Consider the following 13,067-nt stretch of genomic DNA (forward strand, 5'->3'; position numbering starts at 1 on the left):
TTTTTAGTTGCTTATAACTTTGCTGAACGTCAACAGTTTGGACTGAAATTTTGCATGCCAAGTAACTGCCTCAGGCTAAATTTTTGGGGAAAATTTTAAGCCAAAACAGTTCAGCTGTTTCTGAGAATGAGATTAGGGAAAAACATAAGCGAGACCTTTTCTTTGAAATGCTGTAGCCTGTGCACTGAGTGAGGCATAGGTCCGGTGGAGAAATATCATGTGATCATATAATTAAAGAGTGTATCATTCATATGCATAAGGAGTTGAATTAAAGTTGCATAGTCAACTGTAATTCTGCCATTTCCTAACGTTTGAGTGCTTGACTGTGCAACCTTAATAACATTACAGTAGTTTAATGTGGTTTTTGAGTCATATAATAAATACAATTCTAGATAACTATCCGCTTTTTCTCTCTCTCTACTTATCCAACTCCTCACCAGAATATCTGAGTGTTTACAAAAGTTACAGTATCCATAGGTAAAATATATTCTTGGGTTTCTCTCCAGCGTGCAGGGTACTTAATAGAGAAATAAAATTCCCTTGCTCTCTGCCCTGGGGGTGTTTGCCATCCAAATTAGATAGACTTTAACACACGAAATAAGGACAATAAATAAAGGGAGAGTATATGGGTGGATAAGGAATGTGGTGAATTGTGACATAAACTAATAGTAAGGCTGCAAGTTCGTCACAGAAGTTACGGATTCCGTGATCTCTGTGACTTCTGCAGCGGCCAGTGCGCCCAGCTCAGGGGGCAGCGCAGGCAGCCCCTGCGCCAGGCACACCGGCTGCTGCTGGGGCAGTCTCAGGCCCCTGCACTCCCTGCCAGCAGCAGAGTTTGGGTGTGGAAGGGGGTTGGGGCATGGGATGGGGTGAGGCGGGTTCTGGGCAGCACTTACCTGAGGGGCTCACCGGAACTGGTGACATCCCCCTCACTTAACTCCTAGGTGGAGGCGTGGCCAGGCAGCTCTGCACGCAGCCTCCGCCTGCAGGCACCGCCGCCACAGCTCCCATTGTCGCAGTTCTCAGCCAATGGGAGCTGCAAAGCCAGCGCTCTGGGTGGAGGCAGCTCGCAGAGCAGCCTGCCCACCACTCCTCCACCTAGCAGCTGAGCGAGGGGGATGTCGCCGCTTCTGGGGAGCCGCCCAGAGCCCTCCTCATCCCATTCCATGCTCCAACTCACTGCCCCTTCCCAAACCCAAACTCTGCTGCTGCTGGGGGATGGGGAGGTGCAGAGTCAAGTAGGGAGCCTGCTGGCCTCACCAACACCGCCCAGCACCAGCAGGGGTCCTGGGCAACGAGCCACCGCCCATGCCCCCCCAGCACCAGCAGGGTTCCCAGGCTATGTGCCACCACCCAGACCCCCCAAGCATCAGCAGGGGTCCTGGGCCACATGCTGCCGCCCACCCCACTCCTTCCCAAGCAGCCGGGCCACCCTCTTCCAGCACCCATGGGGCCCTCAAGCAGGGACCACCCTCCCAAGTTTTATTCACTGGTACTTTTAGTAAAAGTCACGGACAAGTCACTGGCCATGAATTTTTGTTTACTGCTCACAAACTGTCCGTGACTTTTATTAAAAATACCCGTGACTAAAACGTAGCCTTAACTAATAGTAATGTGTGGATGTTGACATCTCTTTGGTAATAACATAATATATTAAAATTTGGGGATAGTGACTGGCTTGGAGTCTAGAATGGAGATCAGTATTTACCTGATGTGTCTCTCCCGCCTCAAAAAGGAATTTCACAAATGAAAGTAAATGAAGGCATCTTGCAGCCAGTCAGCTGAAATTGAGTGAGTATGAGTGAGCTCACCTGAAGTGTTTGAATGAGCAAGTTGTGAGTCTCTTTGCTTGTTAAGATAAATTAAATAAAAAGTTGCAGATCCCAAGAAGAGCTTCACTTCATCAGGGGAGGGAGAAAAGCAGACTTCATGAAATTCATTGAGGATCAAATTTACCTGAGAAGCACCTAAGTCCAGATTCACAAAGGGACTTTGTACAATGCCTAATCTCTATGTACACTGCTCCCTAGTAGAATTCTCAGCTGCAAATGAGGCACCCAGGCTCCCTTTTCAAAGCATGGGGGGGGAGAGAGACACCTAGGGAAGGGATTCTCAGTAGCCAGCAAGCTGAGCAGGGAGTCACCTAAGCTAGCCGGAAGTGAAATGCTGAGCAAAGCAGCAGCAGCGCATAGGCCCAGATCCTCTAACGACATTGAGGGATCTAACTCCCATTGATCTGGGTATTAGCCATCTGACTGACAGACCAGAGATAGATGCCTCCTTCCAGATGGGCTCCTCAGCCATGAACACTCATGAAAAATCCCTGGTTAGGGCACTTACTTAGGGTGTGGGAGACTCAAGTCCCTGCTTCAATAAATATTTATACAAAGCAGAACAGCTCCACCAGGAGATGCTGAGAGAGACCCCTAGTGATTAGGGTAGTCATTGGGGATGTGAGGCTTGGGTAGAAGTCTGGAGCAGGGACAAGAACCCAAGTCTCTCACATCCTAGGTGATTGTCCTAACTACCAGGATGCGTGTACATTTTTCAAAAAAATTCTTGACCTGCTTGCCTCAGGCTGTCTTTTGTACAGATGATATACTGCCTCCCCTCCCCCATCAGTGGTCTGCATCCAGCCCTCCTGCTGTGGGATGTGGCAAGTATTAGGTCCTTGATGTGTTCAGAGCATGCCTACAGGATTGGGCCCCATGGGCAAGGTAGGCGTATCCCCACCACGCTCCAGTTTGAGAATCACCCTTTGGGGCCATCAGGGCATTGGGTTGTACTAGCACTTCAAGCAGCCTGTTTGCTGTGGGGAGGAGTCAACACTTTGCAAATGCTGACCAGTAGGAACATAGGCACCTAGGAGATTTAGATGCCTATGGGATTAGGCAACAGTTGAGTGGCAGTTTTGAGAATGTCAGTGGCACCTAAATGTGGCCTAAAGAGGCAGATAGGCACCTAAGTACCTTTGTGAATTTGGGCCTTAGTTATTACAATGGTGGATGTGATTGAAATCCCCAAGACGGATAGAAAGCAGTGATTTAGAAAATTCATATGTTTTTAGTAGAATAGAAGGAGAGAGGAATCCATAAAAAAGGTGACGAAGTTCAGGGGCATAGTAAAGAGTATGCTGTAGCATTTAGAAAATAATAATGGAAAATATGGGAGGGTGCAGGGGAAAATGCATTCTCCAGAGTTGGAAAGTTATTCAGTGGTTACACCAGAGATTCTCAAACTATGGTCTGTGGATCACTGGTAGTCTATGGAGAGCGGGCTGATCACGTTACTGGCTCTTAAATACTCTTGAAATTATTGACTAACATTACTGTATAGAAGCAATTGCTGTAGATGTCATGAGGATTTTATGCAGTCGTGACTAGGAGATTAAATGATCAATGGAAATTACAGTAGAAGGGGGAGATAATGGATATTGTTTCATATCCACACTATTTAAAATGTTTGTGAATCTCTGAGTTAGAGGCACAGACGAAGAGATCCAGGAGGAAGGAAGGGTTTTCCTTGTTTTCCTCAGTCCCCTTAGCATAGAGTCTACACAGATAAAACAACTTTAAAGGGCCCATCTAAAGCACGAGACTACCTGAGTTAGACAATTGGATTGACACAGTATTTTTGTTTGGGACAACATGTCGTAGAACCATTAGGGAATCATGTTTAAGCCTATGTCACAATTCCCTAATGGTCCATTACATGGACTCACAGAATTACACTTGTAAACAAGCCCCAAGTTTGGTTTAAACTTTTTCAGAAAAACAAGATTATAACACAGTTTGGTTGGCTAGAGTGGCAAGGGTCAATCATTTTTAAACCCAATAAAAAACAAAATAAAATTGCTGTATCTAAAGTAGAGATCTAAGTTAAAGGATGTATGGGGGTTTTACCCTTGGTTGTCCACAACCAGCTTTAAACTGTTTTGCCACTAGATAGGGTGGGCCTAAAACACTCAACTTTTCAGTCCTAAATCACTCTGACAAACAATTACTATAATCTACAAATTGACTATCAGCAGACTATTTAAAAAACAAAAACTAGGATTTGTGTGGATGGTAAGGGAGATAGCAATTGCATCTTCTGATTATTGCTAGTTAAGAAGCTTTAAAAAAAAATTTGTAACTTTGAAAACCTGCTAAAAAAGGATTTTTACTGAAGTAGTTTTACTTACGTTATTTTCTCCAATTTTGTTACTTCAAAATCTAAACTGGGAAAGTTAGTAACTGGTGGAGTAATTCCATTAGTACTGTAATTATAAAATGCCTTTCACTGCCAGTTTTCAGCAACACTTTGTCTATCATGGCTCTTAGATGGATGATATAAAGTGCACGTTGGTAAGATTCCAAGTTTTGTCTGCCAGTTCATATCTCGGTATTGGACTGGAATATCACTGTAGATCTCTTTATTAAATAAACTGCTAAAAGTAATACGGATTTCAAATTTAGTTAGTATTTTATTGTGATGAATAGATTGCAGAAGTGTAGAAGAGAAAAGGGGGATGGGTGATATCTTCCCTTTTAAGATTCCAAACACGTACACTCACACACATTCTCTCTCTATAGTCACCTGCTCCTGCATCATTGATTGCATTCTTTTATTAACAGAAAAATTAAAAGGAGTCTATAGAGAACATTGTCAGGGTAAGGATTTTGTCTTGAATCCTAAATTCACAAGGCACATTATGTCTGAAAGACCAAGGCCTACGTTTTTAAAAGCATCCAGTGACTTTGGGTGCATGGCTTGAGACTTGGCCATAATTTCCAAGGGGCTGAGTACTCACATTCCCTCGTTGACTTCATCTGGAACTCAGTGTGTTCAGCACTTCTGATAAATCAAGCTCAAGATATCTCAGCTGCAGCCCTTCAAACAAGTTACCACTTAAGAGGCTCTTAAATTTGAAATCCATTTCTTTTAGACATTGGAGGAATATTCATTTCAGCCTATGGCCCCAGTCCTGCTTCTAATGAAGTCAGTGCGAGTTTTGCCATTGATTTTAATGGGAGAAGGAGCAGGGCTGTTTTTCCACTTTAGCTAAGTTGTCTTTGCATGCCTATAGAATGGAACAGGTGTGTTCACACCTGTAGAGCTAAAATTGGCTTGAAAATGTGCTTTAAATAAACTCACTCCCTGGGCCCCAGCAGTCTGCTGTCTAACACATTTGTGTCTCTGGTTTGTGGATGAATTATGATTCTTTAAAGTGTTACTTTCTCACCAAAACAGCTTTTAAAATCTGAAAAATACTTAAATAATTAAGACCCAATCTAGTATTTTTTAAAATAAAAGTATCACTCCAGAGCTGCCTGTAAAAAGGAGAGAAGCAGAAGGCCGGGGAGCAGAGATACTGCTTCCAATGATAGATAGATGGAGCTCAGTAATGCCCTCTGAGGCAGAATGAAGGTGCTAATGGGACTATTCCATAGCAGATATATAAGGTGTGAACTCCATATCTGTCAAGTGCCCCGTCACTGTGGTATAAAAGCACTAAAATGACTCGGAACCCAAACTATAGTCAACTGGAGTTTTTCCATTGCCTTCAATTGGCTTTGCATTAGGCCCAGTCTGCATATGGGCTGCCTGGTTGTCTCCTTCTCCCACAACTGCTAGCACTCAAGGGAGGGAGGGACCATTATTGGTGAGTGGAGGGAAGGAGAGAGATACGGAAGGGGGGGTTTGTTTTTGCTAGCAGGTTCGCAGTGTGACAGTTTGCAAGTGGCCTATCAGCAGTTGTTTCCCTGCTCACCCAGACATCTCTAGAGGGTGCCCAAGCAGACCTTGTTATCAATCAGGAAAAGAGGGCAAGGTCATTAAAAGTGAAATGCAATCTCAGAATTATCCGGTAATCAAAATTAAGCAAACAAACTGATTGTGGTTTAATTATTTAAGAGCCTTTCAGATTTGGAATGTAACTTTGGTGTTAAGAGTAATACTTTAACCAAAGGCTCAGGCAGAGGTCAGATTTTGGGGCTGTGTATACTGAGGCATGACATCATAGGTCAGGGGTTTGGAACATGCATCACAACTGCACCATGATTGAAGATGTTACTCTTATTAATGACACAATGGCCCCTTTCTGCAGAAATCTACTGACACTGCAGGTAGAATGCTGTGTTCAGTAAGTTATTGGCACCTCATTATCAGAAAGATGTAGATGAAGTAGGAGGAGGTCAGAGCCCAGCAACAAAAGTGATCAGGGACTTGGACAGACAGATTTAAGGAAGTTTAAAATAATACTTTGCATTCATTTTGCATCTTTCATGCCAGAATCTCAAAGTACTTCATAAACATGAGTTCTCACAACGTTTATGCGAAGGGCTGAGCACTTATGGAAATTGGGGAGAAGTCGACTAGTCCTTCATGAAAACAGAACTTGAGTCATGACATGCCAGCTACTGCTGTAGTCATTAGACACACTCCCTCTTTAAATATGTACTATTCAGCTTGGCTAAATGAGGATTAAGGGGGACATAATAAATAACTACTAATATTTAAGGGTATAAATACCAAGGACGGAGAGTAATAATTTGTTAATATTAGGTGGAAATCTCTGACAATAAGAGAACCATGAAACAATCTAAAGAAGTAGTGAAAGCCCCATCCCTGGAGATATTTCAAATAGTGGGGACAAAAAAATGGAAATATATATTTCAAGGAACAATTCTACATTGGTATGGAGCTGGATTGATAGATATTTTTTCTGCTACAATTTTATGTCAGTTTGAAGCCCCAGGCACTGCTAGATATAAATGGATCACATAAATGCTAAATAAATGTTTTAAAATATTATATTTTATTTGATTAGAAGGTCATAGACATCACCATTCATTATTTGCCACTCTCTCATTTAGTCCAAAATCCCCAATCTTATGTTTCATTGGCTTCTGTCCAGGCTTACTTAGGCAGCTTCAGGTTTTTTATCAGCAAGGTAAGGGGGATATGATTACAGATCTCTTTAAATCAAATATTGTATTAAATAAGGTTTAAATTTCAATATCTACTCCCTCTACTGAATACGGTATTTTCTTCTTTTGTACCAACGACAAATGCTTCTCTTCATGCTGTTTGTACAACTGTGTCCAACTACATAATTACTTGAGCCTCGTGGAAAAAGTTACTGACCAAGTTTCTTTTTGTTTTAATGTTTCTTGCTTGGCAGGTATTATAAACAGATGATTGGCTGAAGTTTTGTTCTGACTATTTTAACACCACAGCACAAGACCAGCTGTGAATAAACTAACCCTCTTTTCCTAGAGATGAGCTAATTACTGGCATTTGTATCTTTAATATTTACTCTGTTCCTTGAGAGTGCTTTTGCTCTCCATCTCATCCCAATGTAATTCATGTCAGGACAGTCCTGCCCCTACTGAAATCAGTGGCCAATTTCCCACCCATTAAAATGTACTGTCATGCCTTGTCTGAACATTTCTAACCCACTTCCTGTGATTCACATTAACACAGAAGCTGCTGCCCTAAGAGTAACTGAAGACTTACTGACAGGGTGTAATGGGATTTTCATTCTCACTTATTCTTTTACATCTCATTGCAGTACTCAGTGCTGTAGGCAAATGATTACTCTCTAAGGCCTGGATTACACCTAAATATTAGATTGACCTGGACCTGAGTTGAAATATCAAACTTACTGTGGATTCCCAGAGCCAGCTGTACCATTTAGAAGGAACAGGTGGTGCCTAGCAACAGGAAAATATATAGTTTCAAGACAACGAAAGTCCAGGTCAAATAATTAAATTCGTATTTCCCATTCCTGCTAGTACATCTTCCTCTCATGTTATATTGCCTTCCCATTTCAGACAGAAACTGTAATTAAAAACCTCCCAGTGTTGACACTTCTTATCCTAACCACTCAGGAGCACATACATATTTATTTGGCATCAGTGTTAGCCCTGCCACCTTGTGATTGCCTTGATCCGAGAAAACAGCAAGCTCTGTGGATCTTTCCATCAGATATCATCCCCCTGGCCCTTGCTGGCAGCCAGTAGAAAATGCAGAAGGAGAATTTTAAAAAGGAAGGGGTGGCTAGAGCCAGAAAGAGACAAAAGCGACATAAAGATAAAAGAAAGGATGAAAGGCAAATAAGGAAAATAAAAACACTGAGTACTGATCATCATGAAAGCACTTTACACAGAATAAACTAAACCTCCCACCACCCCTCTGAGATTAGGAGGTGTCATCAGTAGTTTTTCTATCCACATTTCTATCCACCTACATGGCACAGAGAGGTTAAGTGACCGCCTAGGCAAGGGTATCTGCATCTTCACAGGGACTGGCATTCAGGAGCTTCTAACTCACAGGCCTGCGCTCAGCCTGCTCCTCTCTCTCTCAGGGAAAATCCTGGCTCGTATAAACCACAGTGTCTTCCGTGGCAGCAGAACTGGTTTTGTTCTGTTGTTTCATGGTGCAGTGGATGGGCCAGGATTCTAGGGGTACCTCAGCTCTGAGGCAGAGGATCCTGGAGCTTGTCACTCTCCCCTCCCTCACCCTCTGAAGAAGGTGCACAACTGCAGAAAGGCCATGAAGCTTTGTCCTACTTCTCTCTTCCTCTGTCTTTTATTTGTTTATTCCCCCTCACTGTTGTTTCACATCAGAATTTAGATTCTAAGCTTTTCAGACAGGGACCATATCTTTAATTACTGCAGAAAGCAGCTTCTGGGTGCTATAATTGTAATAGCACAAGGGAATGACTTGAAGTTGAAGTATTAACTGAATTACATTGAATTATTGATTGGAAGCCCCATCCTTGACTACATCTTTGTATTCTTTTTGGGGGTATAGTGCATGGATTGCAGTGTTAATCACAATCCAATCCATGGAAGGAAGGAAGGAAGATCTCACAATTTCAAGGTGCAACACTACAGCGGTGGACTCTGAAATTCAGTCAACGGTTGCTGCACCTCTCCATCTTTTTCAGCTCCCCAACTTATAACAGTTGTTGAAGTAGGATTTGTCTACTGCGTTGTATAGAATAATTGGGTAGGTATGATTATGACACTATATTTCTATGAGAATATCAGCTACTCTAATTCATTCTCCAGGAGCAATTAGTTATAGCATTCACTTTTAACAAACATCACAAATTGAAACCACATGCCTATATAGTTTATTACTATTCATGTTTATACAGTACCATAGGTGAACATATTTTACAGATACATGTGAAGACAAGATCCTTGTCTTTATAGTCTAATTAGGAGACAAACACTTCAGGAAGAAATCAAGCACAAAAAGGATGCAGGAGTGGAGATCAAAAATTAAACAAAAAGAAGACGTAGAGGGCCCAGTCCTGCACCACTGAAATCCATGCTACTGACTTCAATAGGCATAGGATCAGGTCCATAATACAATGAATACTCACCAGCTAAGGAGAATGTTGTTTTTCTGATAAAAAAATCTTCTGCAAGGACATCCTTCCCAACCTTTTCCAGATTTTCACTGTCTGACTTTTGGATATTTATTCCTGGAGACTGTAATAGTGCTGATTTTCAGAAGCAATTGAGCACCCTCATCTTCAGTTAGAGTCAATGGCAGCTACACTGAAAAAAGTCAGACTCCATCTGTGATTGTGTGTTCCCATGCATTTCCTTGTAACCCGGCCAGTAGTAAAATTATTCAAGACAGCACCTTTGCTTGGAGCAAACAATGAATCATGACAATTAAATGTGGAAGAGTCGGGCGGAAAGCATTTTATAAATGGTCTGATTTATTCATTTAAAAAAAAACCCAGACATAGCATGTACATAATACCAACAAGGAATCACAACCAAAAGGAATGAAAACCAGCCAGACAAAAAACAGCTGTCAAATGCTTTCAGATTTGCCTTATTCTTAACTTCCCAGTACCAATTTTTGTGTATACATATAACTTTACCACTAAGTATGTTGTGATGGGTTGTTTCCCTCTCCAAAATCCTAGTGCAGCATGCCTCATTTTCCTTCCTGGATCTTATGTAATGGTAGGAGAAGACTGATGTTCCAAAACAAAGGGCTTCTCTACATGGGGAAATTAACCAGAATAAGTATTCTGCAATAGCTCCCTGTGTGAAGTTAACAAGGTTCTCCACTTCCAAATGAAAAAAGTGGTTGGGGGCTGCAACATTATGTGTTTTTAAGCAGTTGGAGTGAGTGAGCAGGAGTTTCTGTGAGTCCCTGAAGAGAAGTAGAGACAAAAAGGTAGTTACTTTTCAGGACAGGGGCCAGAGTGGCTTATCAGAGGTTTCTGAAAAAGAGGGTTGCAGATAGTTTGTTCCTGCTGCTGTTCAAGGCAACAGGGGTGGTGTACATTTTTGTAAATAAATTACATTATGACTCCATGTCACTGATTTCTCACCTAAAGGGAAACCACCCTTCCAGGACCCAAATTTTGGCTGCTGCACAGCCAGGGGGCCACCACAATAAAAAATAATCGACAATAACACTGTATTGGTTCATTTAACACTTCTGTAGTTTAATTATCCTATATATGTGCAGACAATACATGAATATACACTCTTCTGAATTTTGGGGTTCTTTGTATTTCTTATTAGGATGCCACTTGGACAGTCTTTCATTACAAATACATTTAAAGACTGAAATCCCAAGTTTTTCAGATCTCTTGCTCATTTTTCCACTTTAAGGTATTTTGAGATATGTGTACCTGACATTTCTTCTGTTCCTGTGACACGGCATTTGGGCTGCAGCTTTTGATTATTCAAACTTCCTGTTTATTCAGTTTATTAAAAGTTTCTATCCAAGCTCGAGCTCTAGGTTTCATGCCTAAATTTAGTCTGTTGTTAAGACCTGCCTATTTCATTAAACATCTGAGAAATTTATGCCCCTATGATCTTGGGCCCAGACCTTGCAAACACTTAAAAGCAAGCTTAACTTTAACCGTTTGAGTCGTCACACTGACAGGATTACATGTGCTTAAAGTTAAGCACACGTGTAAGCGTTTGCAGGATCAGGACTTTGGTGCATGACCTGATTCCTTCCTGGCAAGACTGATACATTAAACTAGCAACTGGAATATTGTGTCAGTGTCTATACATGCGAAATTGTAGTTTTTAAAAATATGATACAGCTCACCTGGGGCCCAAGAGTATAAATTTTACTTTCGCTGGTGAAAAGTCAATAGTACTACTCATGTGAGCAGGTGCTTGCCAGAGGAATAAAAGTTATACAATCTAGTCCTTGATCTTTGACTGTTCTTGTTTCTCTCATATGACTGCATTATTTAAAGGGCTTTAACAGGCTTCCTGTTTCTCTGTGTATTTAGTATAATGTTTTGTCCTTAGCATGTGAGGCTAAGCACTTCACGTTTTGCATAGGGGTGGGCAAAGTTTTTGGCCCGAGGGCCACATCTGGGTATGGAAATTGAATGGCGGGCCATGAATGCTCACGAAATTGGGGGTTGTGGTGCAGGCTCCGGCTGGGGTTGCAGACTGTGGGATGTGACCAAAAATGAGTGCAGGGTGCAGGAGGGAGCTCTGGGCTGGGGCAGGGGGTTGGGATGTGGAGCAGGGGGAGGGGAGATGAGGGCTGGAGGTACCGGGCTCTGGGAAGGGGCTGGGGATGAGGGATTGTGGGTACATGAGGGTGCTGTGGGTTGGGACCAAAGGGTTCAGAGGATGGGAGGGGGATCAGGGCTGAGGCAGAGGGTTGGGGCGTAGGAGGTGGTCAGGGTGCAGGCTCTGGGTGGTGCTTACCTCAAGCATGTGGCATGTCCCTGCTTCAGTTCCTATGTGGTTCCCAGCCAATGGGAGCTGCGGGGGCAGTGCTTGGGGTGGGGGTAGTGTGCAGAGCCCTGTGGCTGCCCCTATGTGTAGGAGCTGGAGAGGGGACATGCTGCTGCTTCTGGGAGCCGTGAGGAGTGGGGCAAGACCCTGACCCCACTTCCCAGCTGGAGCGCCAGAGCAGGGCAAGCCCCAGATCCTGCACCCTGCCAGGAGGAACTCTTCATTTGTGGCTGGAATATTTCCACTTCCTTTCCTTTTTAACTCCAAAATTCATTGTAGAAATGCCAGCTGTCACTTGGACCACATACAAAATGGTTCTCCACGTTGTACGTTATGCCAAAAACTTTGTATCTATAAAAACAATATCTTTGCTTTGATAAAGTGATTATGCAAAGAACTCGCATCTAATCAATATTTAAAATATTTTAATTATTAGTCCATTCAGACTACATGGAAAAGAGCTACACAGAGGGCAGATGCAAAGTTTTCCTGGATTGTGACATTTCATTCTCTGACTAGTTAGTGAATGGCATTTGAATAGATGCCATTCAGTTCTTGGCTATAGCAACTTCCTACTTACTTGCTATCGTGCACATCAGTTTCTGAAGGAAATAGCCAGATTTTCTGTGACATTTACTCAACTGACATAATCCATTTTGCTTGTTCACTTTGACTCTGAAGTTGTAGAATCAATTAAGTTTATTATAATACTATATGTTAATTGAACAATTATTGCTGTTAGGTGTCATCAGTGATCAACACTATATTTAAGTATTCCTAAGGATTTGCATTCAAAGTCCCAGTTTTGCAGAGAAGGCAAGTTTCTTCATGAATCTGGTGTCTCTCTAAAATGCTGGGGTCAGGATAGAGCTGTGTCAACAGGTGGGCAATACTCCTGGGGTGCAACCTTCCAACACCATTGCCTGACCCCAGCCCTCCGGCACAGCCTCGTTCACTTCCCCTGTGGAGAAGACTGACTATCTTATGTGGTCAGTCAAAACCTGCATATACAACATAGGTAAGATAGAGGCATCACATGTGTCATAAATATAAAGGGAAGGGTAAACACCTTTAAATCCCTCCTGGCCAGAGGAAAAACCCTTTCACCTGTAAAGGGTTAAGAAGCTAAGACAACCTTGCTGGCACCTGACCAAAATGACCAATGAGGAGACAAGATACTTTCAAAGCTGGGGAGGGGGGACAAAGGGTTCTCTCTGCTTGTGTGTGGTTTTTGCCGGGACCAGGGCAGGATTGCAGGTCAGAACTCCTGTAAAAAGTCAGTAAGCAATCTAGTTAGATATGCGTTAGATTCTGTTTTGTTTAAATGGCTGA

This window comes from Caretta caretta, chromosome 3, assembly GCF_965140235.1.
Source record: "Caretta caretta isolate rCarCar2 chromosome 3, rCarCar1.hap1, whole genome shotgun sequence".
Taxonomy (NCBI): Eukaryota; Metazoa; Chordata; order Testudines; family Cheloniidae; genus Caretta; species Caretta caretta.